The sequence below is a fragment of the Pelophylax lessonae genome, assembly GCF_965119305.1.
Source record: "Pelophylax lessonae genome assembly, chromosome: 8".
NCBI lineage: Eukaryota > Metazoa > Chordata > Amphibia > Anura > Ranidae > Pelophylax > Pelophylax lessonae.
Window position 1 is genome coordinate 53,281,582 of NC_138775.1, and position 23,541 is coordinate 53,305,122.

The 23,541-nt window shown below is 41.9% G+C and overlaps 1 protein-coding gene across 2 annotated transcripts in view; it reads right to left on the reverse strand.

Moving 5' to 3' along the window:
* The window catches only part of PRICKLE2 (prickle planar cell polarity protein 2), a 462,431-nt gene that overhangs the window by 156,988 nt on the left and 281,902 nt on the right, over positions 1 to 23,541 (reverse strand). Inside the window, exon 1 of one of the 2 annotated variants that reach the window (XM_082265403.1) lies at positions 3,885 to 4,515. The exons of the other annotated variant lie outside the window; for it this stretch is intronic. The gene's annotated coding sequence lies outside the window, so the exon portion shown is untranslated. Of the gene's footprint in view, positions 1 to 3,884; positions 4,516 to 23,541 lie in introns of those variants that run through there. 2 annotated transcript variants of the gene reach the window in all.

Genomic DNA, 23,541 nt, shown 5'->3' on the forward strand with positions numbered 1-23,541 from the left:
AGACAGGGTCAATTTGATTTGGTTGCAGGCTAGATGGTGAGCTGGGAATTTCTGTTGTGCGTTGCCCTTCCATGTGTTCCTCGCTGCAAAGGCTAGTTATAGGTTGGGGTGGTTGCCTTTTTTTGGTTAGTTTGTGAACTGGTGAGGGCACGCACTGGATACCTTCAGCTGCCATTATGCCCTTGCTGGGTGTTCTGTGATTTACTATACCTTTAAGGATGGGTGGGCTGCCTCCAGGCAAACCTATCCTTAATCTATGTACCGCTTTATATGTGCTCCAATTTGGGAGACTCAAAATTATAGACTTAGGACCACAGTAATCTGGGGTGCATTGACGTGGCCACTGGGGCTTACACATATGTTTGCAAATGTGTGTGACTAAACCCCTTGTTTTTAACATGAACTGTTAGACAGCTGGGAATTTTGGTTTGTTTTTGATGTGCGTTGCCCTTCCGTGTGCTCCCTCCTGCAAAGGCTGTCTCCTCTTTCTCTTGTTTTGGTGATCCTAAAAAGTAGTCCTGCATATAAAGACTCAATGCTGCCGCAGTTAGGGCTTTTATACCATTACCAATTAGGCTTACCTAGAACAACATGATGTCTAAAGAAGGCCCTACCCAAAGACACAATTACAGTTGTCCAAGTCATAATCTTCACCCATTGTGGTCCAAAATATCAAGCAATCACTTCTGTCTCAGTATCTTTATTCTTTTGGTCATCTAAAAATAAACTGATCTTCGTGGAAAATTATCTAACTACTGTCAGTGGATACAAATATGCTGTATGGGAAGCTAAAGCTATCGGCAAATTTTTTTTGCTTTACAATTTGAACATGGTTTCATCTCTTCAGCCTCGGCTTTGGCCCTGTAGAACAATGGGCAGTCTTTTTGACCAACAGGGTTGCTCTGGAGTTGGTAGGGACAAGACCAAGCCCAACTTTTACAAGGACAATTGAGATTTGCATTTAACCTTAGATGCCTTTGACCTCTGTACATGCATCTTTTTGATCATACACTCAGAATTTGTCCAAATTTGCTAAAGTTACTTTTAAACCTATCTGCTCCCCCCCCCCCCCTCCTCATTTTGAAATAGCCACAATCACAAGTTTTTCAGCAACCATGTTATCCCAGGAGATAAGCAAATATTTGTTAAATCTGTCTAGAAACTGGATAACACGCAGGTACCCAAAGTTTTAAGTAGAGCTGAAAACTCTTATGTACTGCTAAAATCTATACTAGAGAGGATTTGCCTGCACTGATTTCATATTGACTTCGGGTTAAGAATTTTCTATAGCCTCTTCCTTTTTTTCTACAAGACGTATTTACCTTCATGCAGCCCCGATTGTTGGCTGTAATAGGGTGTAGTCCCTGGTAAATTTCGATGTGTTCAATTTTTTTATAGTAATGCAATGCCCCTTATTCGTTTTCTTGCCTCGGGTTATAACACATCAATGAAATGCACGGTGATTAAAACAGGCACACTCTAACTATTGCCCCCTCTGTACTTATGTAAAAATGGGGGAGGAAAATGAACGGCAGCTCATATGAAATGATGGAACCAAATTGAATATTTCAGTCAAAAAACTTCTTCTATTACACACATGGAGAGGTAGGGAAAAAGGTAATACCAACTGTCATCCCAATTTAACACAGCTGTGTGAAAACCACCGCTTTGTCCACTGTGCACAATGAATTTCACGGATATCAAGGAGGGCAAATCAATAATTATGTTAATATGCAGACTCCGCTTTCCGAAATAAACCGCAGTCACTTCATAGAAATGAGGCTCTCCCAACGGGAGTCAAAAGAGCCTTCAATTATGAAATAGAGGAAGCGTTTCAATCTATAACGGGATGATGAATGGGTCACATCGGTGTCTGAGCTCCCAAGTCAAATGGACATTAAAATAAATGGAATATGCTAAAGTGGACAGAGGGGGTCTCTGAGCAATGACAGCATCTGCTGTGAATAATTATCTGGTCATTATTCTGCCTGCTAAAGAATACGTCGGACCTAAGGGCTGGCTAGGATGCCAAGTGGCAAACAAAGACCGGCCAGATTAATATTTATACTCACACATAGCTGCCATCATCAACAAATTTCCACACTGTACAAACAATGAATCAAGCCATAGTGGGACCCCATCGCTGGTCATTGACAAATGATACAGCCCAGGTGCTTGCAAGTTGACAAAAAAATATAGGACATATTTAACATACAGGACATAAAAGAAAAATGACATTTTATCCTTTAGATTGTAAGCTCTTTGTCACAAGGTCCTAGTTGCTATTGGTTCAGGGATTTTATAATGCCATTGTTTTAGCCACTGTATGTACTCAATTGTCACAGTGCTGCAGGCGACAACACCACATCGATCAGTAAAAATAACTACAGAATTAATTTATACGGGGTAATATTTTTCACAGTGTAGTACACTGAACCATTCACATCAGTCATTGCCCTTTGAGGAGCTTACAATCTAATATCAGGCTCTACTGCATTTTTTATTAAAATTCATATATAGATTTAGAATGCTTCCTAATCTTCTCTTAAATAATCTTTTGGCTTTCAAGAATTTTTGAATTTTCTAAATTGATTTGTTGCTGAACTCTACATAGACTATCTATACATAAACCAGTACATTACTGCTATAGCAATGCGAAGATACTGCAATGTACTGCATATATACAGAATTGTCATAAGAATACTGAAATTTGTCCTTTAAAATCTCAGAAAATACAATGTATCCTTTTAACTCTGTATTTAGGAGATAACCTACTGCATTGCTCTCATGTCCAACACACCCCAACTGCGTAATGGAAAGAATAAGATGGCTATATCTTGGGCATAAAACATTTTCTTTTCTAATATTTTCAATTGTTTTTACAGCACCAAATAATATTAAAAAAAAAAATTCAACCCATTCCACAAAATACTGTTAAACCAGACCTCCAAATAGTATACATTCAATTACGGCATATTAATACGAAGAAAAAGTAATTAATTTTGCATTTCAAATGCTTCTTGGTACTACAAAACATTTTGTCTATGAAGCCAAATAAAAGCTGGATTTTCATCAATGTATAATAAATAATGTAAAATCCCCCCCAAAAATACCAAAAATATTAAGTGGTTGATTTCGAATGAAAAACCAGGAACTTATACAGAAACAAAATTGTCCAGGGTTGAAGCTCGAACTCTATGGATGGTTCTTGGGAATATGGGACAACTGGGTTGATAACGTGAGTAAATCTTTGCATTCACCTATTTCAGAGTCTGAACACAGGCTGCCCTGAGATATAATAGTGACAATAATCATCAACAATTTCCAGGGATATTCTATTGCAGAGATGTCTAAAGCCACCAAAACAATGCTATCTCATAGGACCCTATACATTACTATGACACATGCATTCAATTTATATAGACAGTCTTTGCATTTTTAATGCTGATTTAGTAGATAATCCAGAATGCAGAAGAAGGTATCCTATACTGCCGATGCTACTTACGTAAAAGAACTGAATATAAGGAGTTTCAGTCGGATGGGTCGTAGCTTGGAAAAAAAAATAAAAGTTCCATAACAAAAATCAGCAAGATTTACAGGAATCCTGACCGGACTCCACAGCTGATGCCTTGCATTATTTGGGGATTACTGGATGGAAAAATGTGGGAATGAGACGATATGATTCTAATTTAATACAAGAGGCGTCCCTGCTATTAAGGGATAGCTGACAAGCCGCACTGATTTCCAGGGACAAATCTCTAAAACCAGGGACTGACCCTGCCAAGCAGAGCTGGCAATCGTGCAAGCTCGAAGATCAGACTTAGCTATTGTGCACATGGATTTTTCCAGTTTAAAAACAGACATAAAGGTAAAATGATACATACCCAGAAGCACAGGCGATCCCCGGTTGGAGGAAATAGCTCCTAGCTCCTTGGAGACAGTTATTTACTGCGTCTTGCGCTGATTTCCATGCTGCTGCTGTTGAGCACAGCACACTGTATGCAGCCTGCTAGCTGCTTGAGCTTTCCTGCTTCTCTACAGGCATTGGGGAGTCACGAGAGCTCTCAAATGAGCAGCAGGGCTTTGTCAAAGCCCCTTAGAAGAGACCCACACATCAGGCAGGCTCTTGGCTGAAAGGAGAGCAGCAGTGCAAGCCATCAGCAGCCGGACAAGTGTGATTCTTGCCCTCTCTCCAGTCTTTCAGCAAAAAGCCTTCTGCAATTGCAACCCCCCCCCCCTCTTTTTTTTTCCTTTCTTAGGGTAATTCCAGACAGAATCCAGCACACACACAGCTCAGGGCTTTCTTTCTTCTCTTCTTTAATGACCCTTGTGTAGCTGCAATGCTATGTCCAATTGGCTCTTGTAAAGGAAAGACTCCTCGGTGGTTGCCAGCAAGCTTGCTGTGTGCCAGAGTCAGTGGCGTTGCTGAGCCTTCCCTGCTCCTGAATGCTAATGAGTGCAGTGATGTCAGAAGCAAAGCAGAGTCTGCTCTGGGACCCTTTCTATGGTCACTGGCTGACTCCTAACACTCATTTCCATATCAATCAAGCCTCCCTCTAACAAATTAATAACCCCACAGCAAGCTTAGAACAAACACAACCCTAGCCTGCGCCTGCGATGCAAACATCTGGCACAGCTGCAATAATTAAAATGCAGTGATATGATGATGTATTTTTTTTTTTTTTTGGTACTGGATCTCATTGGTTGTTGACCAACCATGGACATACCTTTCATATTAAGTTACTGCTTTCTATCAAACATCTGTTTTCAATGTATTTTTTATCTGCAGTAAATGGAGGTTATTTAAGGCAGCTTTTGTTTGCAAAGGAAGAAGAATACATACATAAAGTCGATCTAAAGCCTAAAACTTTTTTTTTCTTTTTGGATAGAGAAGGGCAGGAATTGTTTGCCATCACTATCTCATTAGGGAGGTTTCCCTTCACTACCCAACAGGAAGTGAGAGGATATCTTTTCAATGTGGGGGATATCCTTCCTAAAGCTAGCCATACAAAGAGAACTTTGGATGGTTCTGAATTAACTGCCCAAATTTCAATCAGTGGGTGGCTATTAGGGATCGACCGATTTTTGGCAAAGCCGATATATCGGGAGCCGATATGTACTTTCCCCGATATATCGGAATTGGCCCCGGAGATTACGATATTGCCGATATTTCGGGAAAGTGCTTGTACCGGAGTGATGCCTGCAGCTAGAGGCATCACCTTGGTATCGGCGTACATAGCCGACGGCCGGCTGTCTTGTAACTACAACCGATGCGGGTGAGAAGCCGTTCGGCTGTCATTACAAGGAGCGGGGGGGACGCCCCCCCTCCTGCCGCCTTCCGTGGCAACCAGCCTGCACGGCCGTCGAAGACCCGATCAAAGCCGCATTAGGCTCTGATTGGGTCTCCATGTAAAAACCCGGAAGTGATGTCATGACATCACTTCCGGGTACTCGGCGCCAGATTAAAAAAAATGACAGCATTCAAAACAGCCAAACTTGGTGTTTTGAATGCTTTTAAGTGCAGAGGAGGAGTTTGGGGTCTTTTAGACCCCCAGATCCCTCCACAAGAGTACCTGTCATGTGATAAAAAAAAAACAATGTTTTAAATGTACAAAAATATCAGCCAATATCAGCCGATACCAATGTTCAATGGCCAAAATATTGTTATCGGCAACAAAAAAACTATATCGGTCGATCACTAGTGGCTATGTTGGTACCACGTCATCTGACATCCTTCAGCCCAGCTTCAGACTGAATGCGGTGCAATGCAGTGCAATTTTCATGAGGTTTGGAGTACAAATTTAGCGTGCGATTTGTGCTTGACAACTGCAATTGTAATTTTAATGGGCCATACACACTATAAGATTTTCTGAAGACTTTTTCCTTTAGACTTACCAAAACCATATAATGAGTTTAAACCTAAACACTTTCAATTTGTATTTAATCTGGCAGGCCCTTGCACTACATAGAAAAGGAAATCTAACCACAAAAGTTGGTGTGTATCCAGCTTAATAGTCTATGGAGCTTGAAAATTGCAATTCAATCGCACTAATTACACACACAAGACCCTTTTTTAAACTGCATCAAAACTGCAACGCAAGGTTCTTTATAGAAACAAATGTTATTTCACTTGACTTGGGAATCGATGCGTTCTGGAACCAGGGCTCAACTGAAATACTGAAGTAGTCGGATCGAAAACTATTGGACAAACAGCACCTGCATCCAATCCATCAGTGCTGCAAAGGGAGATTCATCCACCCCCTGGGACGGAAGGAAAAATATATATCAGCCTTACACAGTTGTCATGGGAACAAATTTCCCCAATGGAAAATTTTCACTCTATTCCATTTCTGGTGGCAACTCATATTTTTGGATTTACCATTTTAATTCCCTTTGACATTGGTGATCAGGATGATAAAGCTGGCCATACACGGATCGCATCTCGGACAATTCCTGTTGAATGGGTTGAAATTTGTTAATTGGGGGGGCCCTGCTGGCATCTCCTTGCTTGACTAAAGTTAATTTTTCAATTGGCTTTTGCCAAAGGAGCCAGGCAGAAAACTGTGCCTGCATCCAATCAAATGTTGACACTGTTCAGGTATTCTGACAGCCGGAGCTGCAAACTGTCATAATACAATAGCTGACATTGCAGATCTGTCCATCCGGGCTATTTAGCAGGGATGGAAAAGTTGAGTGATTTCGCTCATTTAGCTAGTGGGGCTCACAGAGGAAATGTTTAGTGTATATCTAGTATCAACGGGAGCAATAAAAACCTCACAGTGATTCCATCCCCTCACCACTCTATCCAAATCAAATAAAAAAATTGATTACATATTAAATAATTTTTAGTTTTAATTACTTCTCATGTCTCAGTTCAAACTGCAACTGTGATATTTTAGAATAACTAAATACCAATTACAAAATGGAGCTAAAACCTACTATGGGGAGTAAAAGTGAATTGTAGTTTACATCCCAGTGTTGTGAAAGCTGGTTTTAGGTAGTGTTGGGGGTTGGTTGTAGCACAGGAAAAGTAAATGACTGTGCCAGATCTATAGGGACAAAGCAGGAGGGATTACACGTCATTATGTGCACTGAACCTGAAAACTAGCATGCTGGGTCTCTGGAAAGACAGGCGTCAGCAGCGTGGCACCCCTAGTGGCCCAGTTGTAATATAGCATGGCAGTGTAAGCAGTGTATAGTTGGAAAACCCAACTGCTGCTCACAAAGTATATATATATATTGCAACCTAATGTTGCTATAAAAATGACCTTTCCATGTTTACTAGTTTTAAAAAACTGTACAAAATATGAACTAGCATAGAAATTTTTTTTCCTGTTGGCTCGCTGCATTTTTACATAAGTCTAAGTACATTACTAAAAGTGAAATTTTAGGCAACACTGCAACATGAGATCCCTCATTATCAAGACACTTTCAAACAGTAATCAAGCGGAACTCTGCATTAAAACAAAATTGGAAGCAAATTTGCTTATTTTTTATTGCAGAAGAGGCATATGTCTTCTTAGTAACTAAGCAGAAGCTCTGCTGACTTCCATCATCCAATTCATTTTTTTTATATATTTCTTACGTGATTGGGTATTCTTTGCAAAGTGAATCTTCAGGGTTGATTTACTAAAGGCAAATAGACTGTTCACTTTGCAAAGTGCAGTTCCCCTCTGCGAGAGCAGTTGCTCCAGAGATTAGTAAATGAGGTAAGGCTTCACTTTGCCAAGAGTACCCAATCACATTCAAGGAAAATATAAAAACAGCATTTTTGCTTGCATTTGATTGGATGCTGAGCACAACTAGAAGCCAGCAAAATCTGGCTAGCTGAAAGCAGGGTGGGCCCTTATTCTAGGTGATTGGTGAAGGAGATTGGTTATTTTGCTTATTAGGCCTTATGCACACACAGCTCTTCTGAACATCTTTCTCCTGGCAGGAGAAAAGCAGCATTACATGCATTTAGATTAGGGATTGATCGATATAGTTTTTTTTCAGGGCCAATACCGATTTTCCGGCCACTCTTAAGGACGATAGCCGATATTAGGTGCCAATATTCTGCACATTTAAAGTTTTTATTTGTACACTGTCCTTGTAATGACAATCGAGCAGCTGCTCAGCCGCATTGGTTGTCATTACAAGAACGCCAACCGTCGGCTCTAAAAAACGGTACCGTGGTGATGCTTGTAACTGCAGACATTTATTTATTTATTAACCTCCTTAGCGGTATTCCCGAGTGTGGCTTGGGGTGAAATTTCAGAGCCATTAGCGGTAACCCCGAGCCACACTCGGGGTACAGCTAGGGAGATCGCTGGATCCTGTAAGAGAGGGTACCTTGTCCCCGGGATCCAGCGATGTATCTCGCCATTGTGCGGCGGCCGGATCTTCCTCCCAATGCTCTCTGTGCCCCGGCTTCCGTCTCCTGCGACGTGACGCTCGCAGGGGGGTGGAACCGGCGGCAAATTCACATAGTAAAACACACAAACACACTGATACATTACAAAATAAAATAAATTCACGTTAGTTTGCCCCCCAGTGCCCTTTCCTGCAGTCTTACTGTACTTTATATATATATATATATATATATATATATATATATATATATATATATACACACACACGTATATATATATATATATATATATATATATATATATACGTATATCTATATATATATATATATATATGTACACACACATATGTGTGTATACATATATATATATGTATATATATATGTATATATATATATATATATATATATATATATATATACATATACATATATATACATACATACATACTTTAACTTATTTATAGTTATTTATTATATTATAATTCATGATTTTGTGTTTCAAACTTTATCATACCCGAGATGTTATAAAGAAGAACGCACAGTAAAAAAAAATCATATGTAAATAGTTGGTTTGGGCTGCTCATTCTTAAGAATTACATGCAAAATAATGGTACCGCTTTCAGCACCTAAAATCGGAAATAATCATACCGCCAGGTTAATGCTCAACATTTAGATGCCTGAACACATCTAATGCGTTTAGGCACATCGGGTGGTTTTCTGTTCAAATGCTCCTCTTCTGAATGCAATTCATGTGCGTTCAGATTTCTGCCCATACCTGCTCCTGCTTTTCAATGCATGTAAACACAATGTGCATTAACACATAGGCCAACATAGAGCCACATTTAACCACCTCCCACCCGCGCAATAGCCGTAAGACGGCTACACCGCAGGCTCACATTGCCAGGAGGGCCTCTATGGACATCCTCCCATGATTGCTTTTCCCACACACCCCCTGCGGCGTGCATTGGAACAGATTTGTGATGCCTGTGTCTTACAGACACAGCTGATTACAGATTGGTCCGGTTATTGGCAGTACTCTCCTCACGCTGACAGTGTGTGAGGAGAGGAGAGCCGATAACCAGCAAGTCCACACAGGGGACATCTGCACTGATAATTAGGGCGCTGATCAGTGTCCTGATTATCAGTGCAGCCCCAACAGGGCCCACAACTGCTGCCAATCTGTGCCAATCCGTGCTGCCAATCAGTGCCCATCCGTGATGCCTGCCAGTGCCCATCCGTGATGCCTATCTGTGCTGCCTATCTGTACACATCAATGCGGCCTATCATTGCCACCTATCAGTGCTCATTAGTGCAGCCTATCAGTGCAGCCCCATCAGCACACATCGGCGAAGGAGAAAAAGATACTATTTCGAAAATTTTATAGCAGAAACAAAGAAAACTTATTTTTTTTTCAAAATTTTCAGTCTTTTTTCGTTTGTTTAGCAAAAAAAAAACACAGCGGTGATTAAATATGACCAAAAGAAAGCTCTCTCTGTTTCAAATAAAAATGATAACAATTTTGTTTGATTACAATATTGCATGACCATGCAATTGTCATTCAAAGTGCGACCGCGCTAAAAGCTGAAAATTGGCCCGGGCAGGAAGGGGGTAATGTGCCCAGTAGGCAAGTGGTTAAAGGCAGCAAAAAAAAAAAAAAAAATGCCGTAAAACGGATGTTTTTTAGCTGCAGTGTTCATGAGGTCTTAGCAACCCCCATTTTCACAAACTAAGATAAAAATATTAGTGGGCTATATTTAGATATCTAATCATCGGAGCTACATACAAACTTTTTACAGAAACAACTTCCCGCCTGAAAGTACACAATAGCTTATCGCCACAGGGATTGTCACGAGAGAATGAAACGTATTAAAAGTTTTATTCATACGTAAAAACTGGACATGACCCCCACCCCTTTTAGCAGACCAGCGGGCGTCTGGTGTCTGGGACCCCTGCTGATGTGATGTAGTCTTCTCTGCTGATTTGGATCAGCTGCAGGAAAATGACACATCTGAGTACGCCTGTGTTGTCATTACATGTGCACATGTTGGCTAATTTGTTATTAAGTCAACCCTATTAAAGTGAAATTACATTTTGGTGTTTAGAAATCACATTCAGCACATCTATATGCATGGTATAATGGATTATACCCAAGTATATTCTTTAGCTTCTGTTTGTAGATAATGGGATAGGTTATGCAAGCACTCATGATAATTTTTTTTTCCAGTGCTAGGTAGGATCACGCGCTCTGCAGGCTTCTTCAAAAGGCATGGATTAATAACAAGTGCATTTTTACCTTGCAAGAATAATGCATAAAAAATGTCCTATGCATGCTCCATCTTTGATGCGGTTTTCAAAACCCGCACCAAAAACGTAGCTCCCCAATAAAAAGAATGGAAACTGCTCCCAAAATGCAAAAAAAAAACACGTTTTTTGGTGTGTTTTTGAGTCACATGTCCATTTTTCCCAGGTGCAGGCAACCAGAAAACGAGCCAGAAACGCATCTAAAATGCGTCAAAAGAGCATATGCGTTTTTACCATGATTTTGTTACAGTACACAGTAGCCAATCAGAAATAGGATCTGAGTGATTGCTATGGATTACTATATATTGCACACATTACCGATTTATCAACTAAACCCAATCGACTTAGGGTTGGACCGTAACATCCCCTTAGCTAGTCTATTTTTTATGGGCAGCTATTGTAGGTTGTATCTTCCAGTCTAGGGTACTTTTCATATGTAATCTTTGCATTCACACTTTTGTATTTGTTTCATGTGTGTTTTTGTCTATTTTTATTATTGTATATAAATAAAATTTGGCGTCAGCCTTTTAAACTTTATTACCTTGTCCGTAACCACCTTAAAGAGGAAGTAAACCCTCCTCTGCAACTTGTACCTATAAAGGCTATGATAAGGCTTACCTATAGGTACTGTAAATATTTCCTAAACATGTACCGTTTAGGAGATATTTACCTTACATGCAGCCAGTGACGTCACTGGCGCATGCGCTCTGAAGGAACGGCCGCTGGTGCCGTTCCTTCAGAGCCCCGTGCCGTGACCGTCGGCTCCCGCGCTCGTGCGCGGGAGTGACGTCACCGCGGCTCCGGCCAGTCAGATGGCCGGATGTCGCGATCCCGGAAGACGGGCGACTGGACATGTCGCCCGTCATAGAGGTAAGCGGGCGGCACGGCGGGGGCTCGTTCTAAGGTAAGTATTTCATAATGAGCTAGTATGCGATGCAGGGTGAAAAAAAAAATGTGGGTTTACAACCTCTTTAGGCCCCGTTCACACTGGGGCGATCCGACTTCCCCAGGTGACCACAGAGGTCGCGGCGCACTGCTCGCACCGCGACCTCGGAGCGGCCGGCACAGACTTCATAACATTGAAGTCTATGCAGGTCGCTCCGGGTCGCCCCAAAGAAGCTCCGGACCCTTTTTCTAAGTCGCAGAGACTTGTGTTGCTCCTATTAGAATGGGTCCATAGCTTCTGTATGGGAGGCGACCTACGGCGACCTGTCAGGCGACCAGGTCGCCCCAGTGTGAACGGGGGCAAAGGCTGCCCATAGAGGAGTACTCTTTTTTCTTGTTAAATAGTTTTTATTAAGATTATTTCAAATAGTAACAAACAGGGAAAGGAAATCATAATAATAACAGACGAAGGAAATCATAATAATAACAGAGGAAAGCAAACTCATAAAACATTGATATTATGGCCAGTAGCACATAGGTGCAGTTATGTAATCTAAATTCATGCCCATGTAGATAAGCCATTACAGCATTAAGCAATCCAAATATACGAATAGCATTAATACTTATAAGATGGGGTCGCTGATGACCCTTCTCTAATAGGGCCACCCCCAACCCCCCTGAACACCCCAAATGGGTACACACTGTGTCCAGTTGGGGGGGGGGGGTAGACCCTCTGACAGCTAAACATCCGCGGACCACCATATATTAGACTGACATGTACATAGTTCTACAAGGTGTTATTTGTGACACTAACAGAGAATACATGAAAGGTAAAGTAAAGGGAATACTCTTTGGTAGTAAATCAAAGCAGGCTAATTGGGCTTGAGACCAGGAGCGGCATTAGGATGCTTTGAGGAGTCAGTTTTTTTCATTCAGCCAGTGGTTTGAAAGAAGAAACTGACCCAATATCCCCATTCACACACTCGAGGTGGTGGGGGGAGTCCTCCCTGCTATCGCTTTGTATTCTGACACCGTGGAGACTCCCCCACCGCTAGAATACACTGATCAGCTATAGCCTGCAGCTCTGATCAAGAAGGGAAAAACCTACAGGACCATTGTGACTTTTATACAACCACAGTGCCCATACATAAATCGAAATTCCACCAGTCCCCGCTGAACCGGGCGAAATTTGATCCATGTATTGCTACCCATACACAATTTGAGTCCTCTCATTCAGTTCTGTAGGCTCAGTGAGAGAAGTCAATAAATCCCCCCATCCAATGTGTATGGCGGAATCTCCCCTGTAAACTACTGTATTCTGACAGCCACCAACAGGCCCGGATTGGCTAATCGGGAGAACCGGGTCTTCTCCCGGTGGGTCGGTCGGTGCGAGGGCCGTTCCACTGGGTTGCTTTAGATTTAAAAATGGTACCGCCCGGCGCCAACATTTCACCGCGCATGCGCCGCAGCTCGGGAAAGGCCATACACGGTCGGCTATTCCCGGGAATAGCCGAACGGAAACGAGCTTTCCCGAGCGGCAGCGGCACATGCGCAATGACGTGTTGGCGCTGGGCGGCGCCATTTTTAAATCTATGGCGCCTCAGAAACAGGTAAGTGAGACTCCTCCACAGCCGCACTACCTGCCATTCTGTGGGGCTGCAGGCATACTACAAGAGATGCAGTGCTGAGGGCATGATACAACTGTACCATGCCCGCAGCCCCGCATTCTCCTGTAGTATGCCTGCAGCCCGCATTCTCCTGTACCATGCCCACAGCCCTGCATTCTCCTGTACCATGTCCGCAGCCCTGCATTCTCCTGTACAATGCCCGCAGCCCTGCATTCTCCTGTACCATGTCCGCAGCCCTGCATTCTCCTGTACAATGCCCACAGCCCTGCATTCTTCTGTACCATGTCCACAGCTCTGCATTCTCCTGTACCATACCCCCAGCCCTGCATTCTCCTGTACCATGTTCGCAGCCCTGCATTGTCCTGTACAATGCCCACAGCCCCGCATTCTCTTGTACCATGTCCGCAGCCCTGCATTCTCCTGTACCATGCCCGCAGCCCTGCATTCTCCTGTACAATGCCCGCAGCCGCGCATTCTCTTGTACCATGTCCGCAGCCCCGCATTCTCCTGTACCATGTCCGCAGCCCTGCATTCTCCTGTACAATGCATGCAGCCCCGCATTCTCTTGTACCATGTCCGCAGCCCTGCATTCTCCTGTACCATGCCCGCAGCCATTGCAAACTTATATTCTGAGGTTTTAATTACATTATTTTAATATAGCCAGTCGTGAACTAAAGCGGGCCGGTCTGAGGCATGAAACTCCAGGGCTGAAAATGAGTCCCACTCTGGCCCTGGCCACCAACTCCCACAGTTGCCTGAAACTGCATCTGATTGGCTGCATTCACTATTCGGGTGACACTTTTCAAATCAATTCCTTCCATTTTCCAATTGAAGTCTAAGTGGCCGAATAGGCCACAATAGGGCACAAATTTTGGCTGATTCGGCAGAAAATTCTAGCCATGAAGAATCCTTAAACATCTCTGTACCGTAAATGGGATTCTATGTTTTGCATTTCATGTCCTTTTTAAAATGGAACTCAACAAAGGACAAAAATAACCACAATGTTACATAATGATAATTAGGTTATGTCCACTAGGTATTCCTTTATTTCTAAAATTCTATTTCCATCACTTACATTTATTTTATAACTTTGCAACTGGATGTGTTCAATCTGCAGTTATTGGTGTCCTAAACAACACACAGATCAGAAAAAGAAATGATCATAGACAGGCTACAGGTGGAATTAAAATATGCTACTAATATTAAGTTCCTAATATTAAGTTCCTTTTTAGAAGTAAACTATAATGGGTTTGGGTCAATTTTATTTTACTTTATGGTATTAAACAGTTGCTTTATATCATTTTTTTACTAGTTATATACAACTTCTATTTTACAAATACATCTAATACATTGTAAAAGATTCCCAGAGCACTGTGGATTAGCTAAAGCAACAGCACACTAGCAGCTGCCTGTCAGTATGCACTGCTTTGTCCTACTGAAATTTCAGACTGAGCCACCCAATAAACATACCTCCCAACTTTCTGAGATGGGAATCTACAGTGGGTACGGAAAGTTTTCAGACCCCCTTAAATTTTTCACTCTTTGTTATATTGCAGCCATTTGCTAAAATCATTTAAGTTCATTCTTCTTCCTCATGAATGTTCACATAGCACCCCATACTGACAGAAAAACACAGAATTGTTGACATTGTTGCAGATTTATTAAAAAAGAAAAACTGAAATATCACATGGTCCTAAGTATTCAGACCCTTTGCTGTGACACTCATATATTTAACTCAGGTGCTTTCCATTTCTTCTGATCATCCTTGAGATGGTTCTACACCTTCATTTGAGTCCAGCTGTGTTTGATTATACTGATTGGACTTGATTAGGAAAGCCACACACCTGTCTATATAAGACCTTCCAGATCACAATGCATGTCAGAGCAAATGAGAATCATGAGGTCAAAGGAACTGCCTGAAAAGCTCAGAGACAGAATTGTGGCAAGGCACAGATCTGGCCAAGGTTACAAAAAGATTTCTGCTGCACTTAAGGTTCCTAAGAGCACAGTGGCCTCCATAATCCTCAAATGGAAGACGTTTGGGACGACCAGAACCCTTCCTAGAGCTGGCCGTCCGGCCAAACTGAGCTATCGGGGGAGAAGAGCCTTGGTGAGAGAGGTAAAGAAGAACCCAAAGATCACTGTGGCTGAGCTCCAGAGATGCAGTCAGGAGATGGGAGAAAGTTGTAGAAAGTCAACCATCACTGCAGCCCTCCACCAGTCGGGGCTTTATGGCAGAGTGGCCCGACAGAAGCCTCTCCTCAGTGTAAGACACATGAAAGCCCGCATGGAGTTTGCTAAAAAAACACCTGAAGGACTCCAAGATGGTGAGAAATAAGATTCTCTGGTCTGATGAGACCAAAATAGAACTTTTTGGCCTTAATTCTAAGCGGTATGTGTGGAGAAAACCAGGCACTGCTCATCACCTGTCCAATACAGTCCCAACAGTGAAGCATGGTGGTGGCAGCATCATGCTGTGGGGGTGTTTTTCAGCTGCAGGGACAGGACGACTGGTTGCAATCGAGGGAAAGATGAATGCAGCCAAGTACAGGGATATCCTGGACAAAAACCTTTTACAGAGTGCTCTGGACCTCAGACTGGACAGAAGGTTTACCTTCCAACAAGACAATGACCCTAAGCACACAGCTAAAATAACGAAGGAGTGGCTTCACAACAACTCCGTGACTGTTCTTGAATGGCCCAGCCAGAGCCCTGACTTAAACCCAATTGAGCATCTCTGGAGAGACCTAAAAATGGCTGTCCACCAACGTTTACCATCCAACCTGACAGAACTGGAGAGGATCTGCAAGGAGGAATGGCAGAGGATCCCCAAATCCAGGTGTGAAAGACTTGTTGCATCTTTCCCAAAAAGACTCCTGGCTGTATTAGATCAAAAGGGGGCTTCTACTAAATACTGAGCAAAGGGTCTGAATACTTAGGACCATGTGATATTTCAGTTTTTCTTTTTTAATAAATCTGCAACAATGTCAACAATTCTGTGTTTTTCTGTCAGTATGGGGTGCTATGTGTACATTCATGAGGAAGAAGAATGAACCTAAATGATTTTAGCAAATGGCTGCAATATAACAAAGAGTGAAAAATTTAAGGGGGTCTGAATACTTTCCGTACCCACTGTATTAGCAAAAGTATGTAGGCATAGGACAGACCCCCTGCCACGCCCCCCCCCCCCCTCCCCCAAAGAAAATTGTACAAAAGTGCTTTTTTACCATTACTATTCCTTTATATTGGCTTTTGGAATTAACAAATGCAGCAATTTAGAAATTGGATGAGGGGTTTAGCACTGGGAAACCCTTTTTTTTGATAGATAAGTAGTGCATTTTATATACAACTATATAGATCAGACCAAAATCAGGGACAACTGAGGAGGAAAGAGGGACTAAGGGACTTTGTTCTGAATGAGGGACAGTCCCTTAAACTCAGGGACAGTTGGGAGCTATGAATAAAGGATGTGTCACTCAAAGGGGTTTGTAAATTGCAGTTTGAGCTATTGATCTTTGTAAACCACTTGCCTTTTCATTAAAGAAGTTGGCCTTCAAAATGTAAATATAGAACATATGCATAAACCACAAACCACTATGCATTCCTTTGAATGCAGTAGATATCCATCAGTAGGCTCCTTAGCCTGATCTTGGCTGAAGACACCATCCAAACAGTTTGTATGCCCTCCCAGTGTGAAGCAGATTTCCTTCCAGGCCTTGCTTTGGCCCAAAAGTCAAAAAACACATGAGCTTGTCAACTGGTATCTGAATAATTTGGCCTTTGGGTTTCCTTCCCAGCTATGGGTTGCCCCAAGCAATAAGGAGATAGGTTGGATGACATAGCATAACAATCCATAGCAAGAGGCCCCCAATCCAAAATGATTTCTGCTACTGAAACAGAAGACTTGCTGAACGATGTGCCCAGTTTTTGGGAATGTATACATATATACCTGTTGTAAAAATGCAAACCTTGTGCAAAATGGAGTTGTCCTCCCTCTTACTACACAGGGGGTCAGACTGCAGTAGTGGCTTTACTCCACTGTAATTCGCTTCCATGGACCAGGCTGCCCATGGACTTTAGTGACCAGATGGGCATGCACATCTTATTCCTCTAAAACAGCAAATATTCTGATCATTATAGAAAGCTCCATAACCGTACAAATTTATACCAATGCAGATAAGAGGGGGAAGGATGTGCACAACAGAGGAAGGCACTGCCAGCACCACTTATCTCAGTGGGTGGGTTGGGGGGACAATAATAGCAACTGTGGGAGGTATTCTAACATGTCCAATCAAATCTATTTTTCCCCAAGAGTTGACTGCCTGCCACTACAGACATGAGTCTGCCCTATTTAGCTGGCATTACATAAACATTTTACAAAACAATATGTGTTACACAGGCATCTTCTGAACAATCGGCTGGTCTTGCCTTTTTCAGCAGGACCTTGAATATAATGTAAGTCTTTTAGAAGAGGCAGCATTTCAATAGAATGTATTTCGGTCACATATGTGAACGTTCACCTATCAATATTTGATCAGCGCTGTGAAGATGAGACGTGAAGAGCAAGAACCAAAGCAGCAGTGAGAACTCTGGGAAGCAATTAGAGGAAGTCTCTGATCTTTACAGGAGAAGAGGCCAGGGCCACATTGACGCAGGGAAGGTGTACAGGAGGAATGGGCGGAAATATTTCCAGAAATGCATTTAAAGAGCAATTCCTGGCAAGGCGTATTGCCTATCAGTTAGCTACGCAGTGGTTTAGTGGTAACCACTTCTGCCTTGCAGCACGGGGGTCCGTGGTGTGAGTCTCATCTGAACAGTATCTGCATGAAGTTTGTGTGTTCTCCCTGTGTTTGGATGGGGTTCCTCCTACTGTTCATACTTGTAGGCTCCTATCTACTGTATAGTTGTTCTAAGTATGACATTCTACGGAGCCTACCCTAGATGGCTACCCCAACAGCAGAGAAAGCACTTTGAGTTCCAAGGGGAAAAGGTGCTTTATAAATTAATAATTATATCCAGCAAACACTGCAACTGAAGGCAGAAACTCCACTCCATTTACCTTAAAAGCCCAACACAACACATAACTGCCCTGCGTTCCATGGACCGGAAATAAGCAAACCGGAAGTGGAGCAAAAAGCTTTTGTCATTGTAAAGCGTTTTGTCATTGTAATGTCATCGGATGACACCATGACAACAAAACTCGTTCGGCTGGGCTTCTTAAATCATTTCCAATTTGTTCATTTCCGGTCCATAGAACATAGGAGCTTCTGGACACACAGTTAAAGTGGTTGTAGAGTTGGAAGGTTTTTTTTTATCTTAATGCATTCTATGAATTAAGATAAAAAGCCTTCTGTGTGCAGCAGCCTACCCAGCACCCCCTAATACTTACCTGTACTTTTGTTGCCCAGCAATGTCCACAAGTGCCTCAGCGGTCCGGGACTCTCCCTCCTTATTAGCTGAGACACAGCAGCTGTCCATTGGCTCCTGCTGCTGTCAATCAAAGTCAGTTAGCCAATCAGGAGAGAGGGGGCGGGGCTGAACTGGGGCTCTGTGTCTAAATAGACACATGGAGTTGCAGCTCGACTCGGGTGCCCTCATAGCAAGCTGCTTACTGTGGGGGCACTCAACAGAAGGGAGGGGCCAGAAGAGCCAAAGAGAGGAGGATCTAGGCTGCTCTGTGCAAAACCACTGCACAGAGCAGGTAAGTATAACATGTTTGTTATTTTTATAGAAAAAAAAGGAGACATTTACAATAATAATAATGATTGTAAAGTCTTGTTTAAAAAAAAAAAAAAAAGACATGTTATACTTACCTGCTCTGTACAGTTGGTTTTGCACAGAGCAGCCTGGTTCCTCCTCTTCTCGGGTGCCTCTTCCGTGCTCCTGGCCCCTCCCTCTTGTTGCCTGAGCCGAGTCACAGCTCCCTGGGTTAATTCAGACACAGGACTACAACCCAGCCCCACCCCCTCTCTCCCCTGATTGGCTGACTCACTTTGATGGACAGCAGAGTCAATCGCGCCGCACTGCCAATGAGGAGGAGAGTCCTAGGCAGCTGAGAAACTCCTGCAACATCGCTGGATAGAGATGGGGATCAGGTAAGTATTAGGGGGGCTGCTGGACACAGAAGTTTTTTTTTTTTATCTTAATGCATAGAATGCATTTGGATAAAAAAAAAAACCTTCTGCCTTTACAATCCCTTTAATGTTTCCTAGCTTGTGTTAAACAAGCAACACTTCATTGTAATGTTTTTCTTATTGTTTTTAATATCTATGGTTTTGGTTAATATCTTGGTTTGTTCTATGTGACTGGTTTTGAGGAGGAGAGGATGAAGAACAAATAAAGGTCTGGGGAAAACCTTAAAGTGATACTAAACACACATTGTTCAATCTACATTGTGCCTTCTATTTCTGTATGTGGCACGTGTGATGGCACTGTAATTATTTTAATCAAAAATAATCTAAGTTCCTTTTTTCTAATTATTATACAGCTGTCACATGACCCAGATCTTTCCCAGCTTGTCTGCTGGAAGACATAAGCGGGAGGAGCTTCTAGTCCTCTGCTGCTGGTCCAAAATAAAAAAATAAAGCCTTTAGAATACTGAGTAAAAATAAAAAAATAATATCAATAAACTGTTTAAATCGCTGGATCCTGGTGACAAGGTAAGTAACCTCTCTTACAGGATCCAGCGATCTCCCTAGCGGTACCCCGAGTGTGGCTCAGGGTTACCACTTTTGGCACTGAAATTTAACCCCCGAGCCACACTCGGGAATACCGCTAGGAAGGTTAAGCCCCACCACCAGCACAAAGCCCACTCTGGTTATTGAGTTGTAATATACCAGCTCCCTACAGCCCATTGACATTCTGGCATTTCATAGTCTAATGACAGTCAGTGGAACTTAGTACTACGAGGCGGCGAGGCTAAACACTGTCTTGTGTAGAAGTTGAGTTCCCATGATGTACACCATGGGCCTAAGATCCAAGGGGGCTCCAAAGATACTTGCATTCACCGAGGGTTCCACACTTCAGCACTGTTGTTACCTTTGAAATATTTTTGGCCCATTCAGGTTCATTTCAGGGCAGTTCTTAACATAATTAAGAAGATAAAATACCATTTTGTCTAAGTGATGCCTTTAGGTAGCCTGGAAATATTCCATTTCATTGTGTGATAAACTATCAAGCGTGTCAGTTCATGAGCTCCTCATGTTCCATATTGTATTGCTGTATTATGAAACATGAAATTTACCACAATTCTACTGAATTATTCATCAGATTCAATAATGTTTAGTGCTCCAGTCGTTTATTTCAAAAGCTGACTGTGACGACATAAAGGACTGATTGAAGACCTGTTTTTATTCAATATTTACAGTCCATAAAGAGGACCTTCCTACTCTATAGACCTGTCAATAATAGGGGGGAAATAATCATACTTACTTATCAGAGTTGTATAAAGTACTCAAAACCCATACTTGAGTAAAAGTACAAGTGCTCGATCAAAAAGTGACTTGAGTAGAAGTACTAAAGTATTCAACATTTTTTGTACTTAACCACTTGCCGACTGCTCACAGTATATTTACTGCGGCAGTCAGCCCCTCACAGGCAGAGCGACGTAGGTCTACGTCGCTAGCCTGTGAGGGTCTCAGGAGCGAGCGCACGCCGCCGGAGGCGCGCTCCCCTGCCCGCGCGGTCACGGACCCCCCCGCGTGTGTGTCACTCGCGATCGTCGGTGGAGAGGGAGAAAGGCAGGCGGCTAATGTAAACAAGCCGCCTGTCATTCTCCCTGGTGTATGAATGATGATCATACGGTTCTACTATATAGAACCGTTGATCACTGTTCATACATCTCAAGCCACAGCCAATCACAGTTAGAATCACGCCCCTAGGGACACACATAGCCCCTCCCTCTCAAAAAAGTTAACCCCTTCACTGCCAGTGTAATTTTACAGTAACAGTGCATATGAATAGCACTGATTACTGTAGAAATGTCACTGGTAAGCCAAAAAGTGTAGAAAATGTCAGTCAAGGCTCCGATCTGTCCGCCGCAATGTCGCAGTACCGCAAAGAAATCGCAGATCGCCGCCATTACTCGTTAAAAAAAAACAACAAAAATGACAAAAATCTTTCCCTTTGTTAGTAAACGCGATAACTTTTGCGCAAACCAATCAAAATACGCTTTTTGCGATTTTCTTTTACCAAACATATATAGCATAAAACAAATTGGCCCGAAAATGTTAAAAAATTTTGATTTTTACATTTTTTTGGGGAGAATTTCATATAAAAAATATTGTTATTTTTGCAAAATTGGCGCTCTTTTTTTGTTTATAGCGCATGATCAAAAAATCGCACAGGTGATCAAATACCACCAAAAGAAAGCTCTGTTTGTGGGAAAAAAAGGACGCCAAATTCATTTAGGTACAGCGTCGCACGACCGCGCAATTGTCCGTTAAAGTCACGCAGTGCCGAATCGCAAAATAGGCCCTGGTTCAGAAAGGGGTAAAATCTTCCGGGGCTTAAGTGGTTAAGTATTGCAAGTAGTTTTTTTTTTTAATTTTGCTACTCAAGTACTGAAAGTAAAAGTACCAGTAGTTTTGAAAAAAAATTGCTACTCAAGTACTGAAAGTAAAAGTACAAGTACTGTGTTATGTAGTTATTAAAGAAAGAAGTCAAAAGTTTAAACATCATATTGTTTTTTATTATTTCAAATGCAGCTTTTATTTATACATACAGTAGCATTTATTTTCGTATGCACTGATAATACACATGTTTTGAGCTTCATGAAACCTGCCATCTACTGTTCTGGCAGTGGTAATTTTTATAATTGTAACGAGTAACTATGCAGCACAAAAAAAAAATATCAGAGTAGAAGTATTGAAATCATTGAAAAAATGTAGTGAAGTAAAAGTGGAAGTAGGAGAAAAAAATTCTACTCCAGGAAAGTACAGATACCGCCTTTCGGTACTTAAGTACAGTAGTGAAGTAGTTCTACTTAGTTACTATACATCTCTGTTACTTATATCCTAAAACTTTTAATTCATACAAACCATATGCAGTAAAGCATGCTTGTTATACTCACTGTAGACCCTAAGGGGTTTATCCTCTGCATTGTGTAAAAAGGCTGTTTGATCCTGTATGCACAGACCCCCCCCCCTTTTTTCCCACTGACTCCAGAACAGGTCCGGATAAGACAGAGAGTTTGGAGTCAGGGTGCACATGCTCAGTTTGGTGTGTATTGCTAGAGATTCCAGGTGTACATTGCTTTTTTTTTTCTTGGGAGAATGCATGTGATCAGCACAGGGCCAATCAGCACTTTCCAGACAGGGGGTCAGGGGTCCTGTATCCTGATAGGAAAGCTAAGTGCAGTATGAAAACTCCTCCTACAAGCTATACCAGGAACTAATAGAAGTCACAAGACTTCAATATACTGCTGATGAGAAAAGGTATTTAGTAGAACTGCACAATTCTGGATAAAATTTTGCTTAAAATAAAGATCACGATTCACTCATGATTCTCGGCGTAAAATCATCTTTCACATTATACAAAACAAAATTGTTTAGTTTTTTTTTTTTTTTAATTAATTGTATATTTTTTCCCCCAAAAATTTAGTTTAGTAGACTGCTGCGCAAATACAGTGTAATATAAAATATTGTAACGACCGTCAATTTATTCTCTAGAGTCTCTGCTAAAAAAATATATATATATACAATGTTTGGGGGTTCTAAGTAATTTTCTAACAAAAAATACTGATTTTAACTTGTAAGCAACAAGTGTCAGGAAAAGGCTTAGTCTTTATATGGTTAAACTGACCTCATTTACAGACCAAAGTTCATCCCTTTGATCTAAAAGAACCAAATGATACAATGTTTCTCTTTATCTCTCAGCGTTGAGCAATGTTGTGATAAACTTTGCCAGCTTTTTTTTTTTTGACAGCTGTGAGCACAGAACTGCTCTGCACTGTTACATAGATTGTGGAAATCCCAGATTAAGATCGTGAGGGGGGTTGAATCGAGGTTGCAATTTTTTTTAACAATTAATCTTGCAGTTTTAGTATTTAGCAGTTTATATTTACTAAAACTCTTGCATTTCCATGTCCTGTGTACTGTGGGAGACCAGATATAGTGAATGCAGAGTCCTGGGTTTAGTAACACTTTAACTTACTTATTTTTTTCCCTGCCTTTGTGCTGCCTGGGTCTAAATTTTAGTGCCGCCATTGTAAAAATGTCTGCGATACTGCGCATGCGTGAGGTGAAGTGCACAACACTACAGGCATCTGTTAGGGGAAAAACCTTCCCCAAGATTGAAGCTTTTTTCCATGAATGTAATTACGTTACGGTTGGGACATGTAATATGTTCCAAAGGGTGAACTTATCCTTTAAGCCAGGG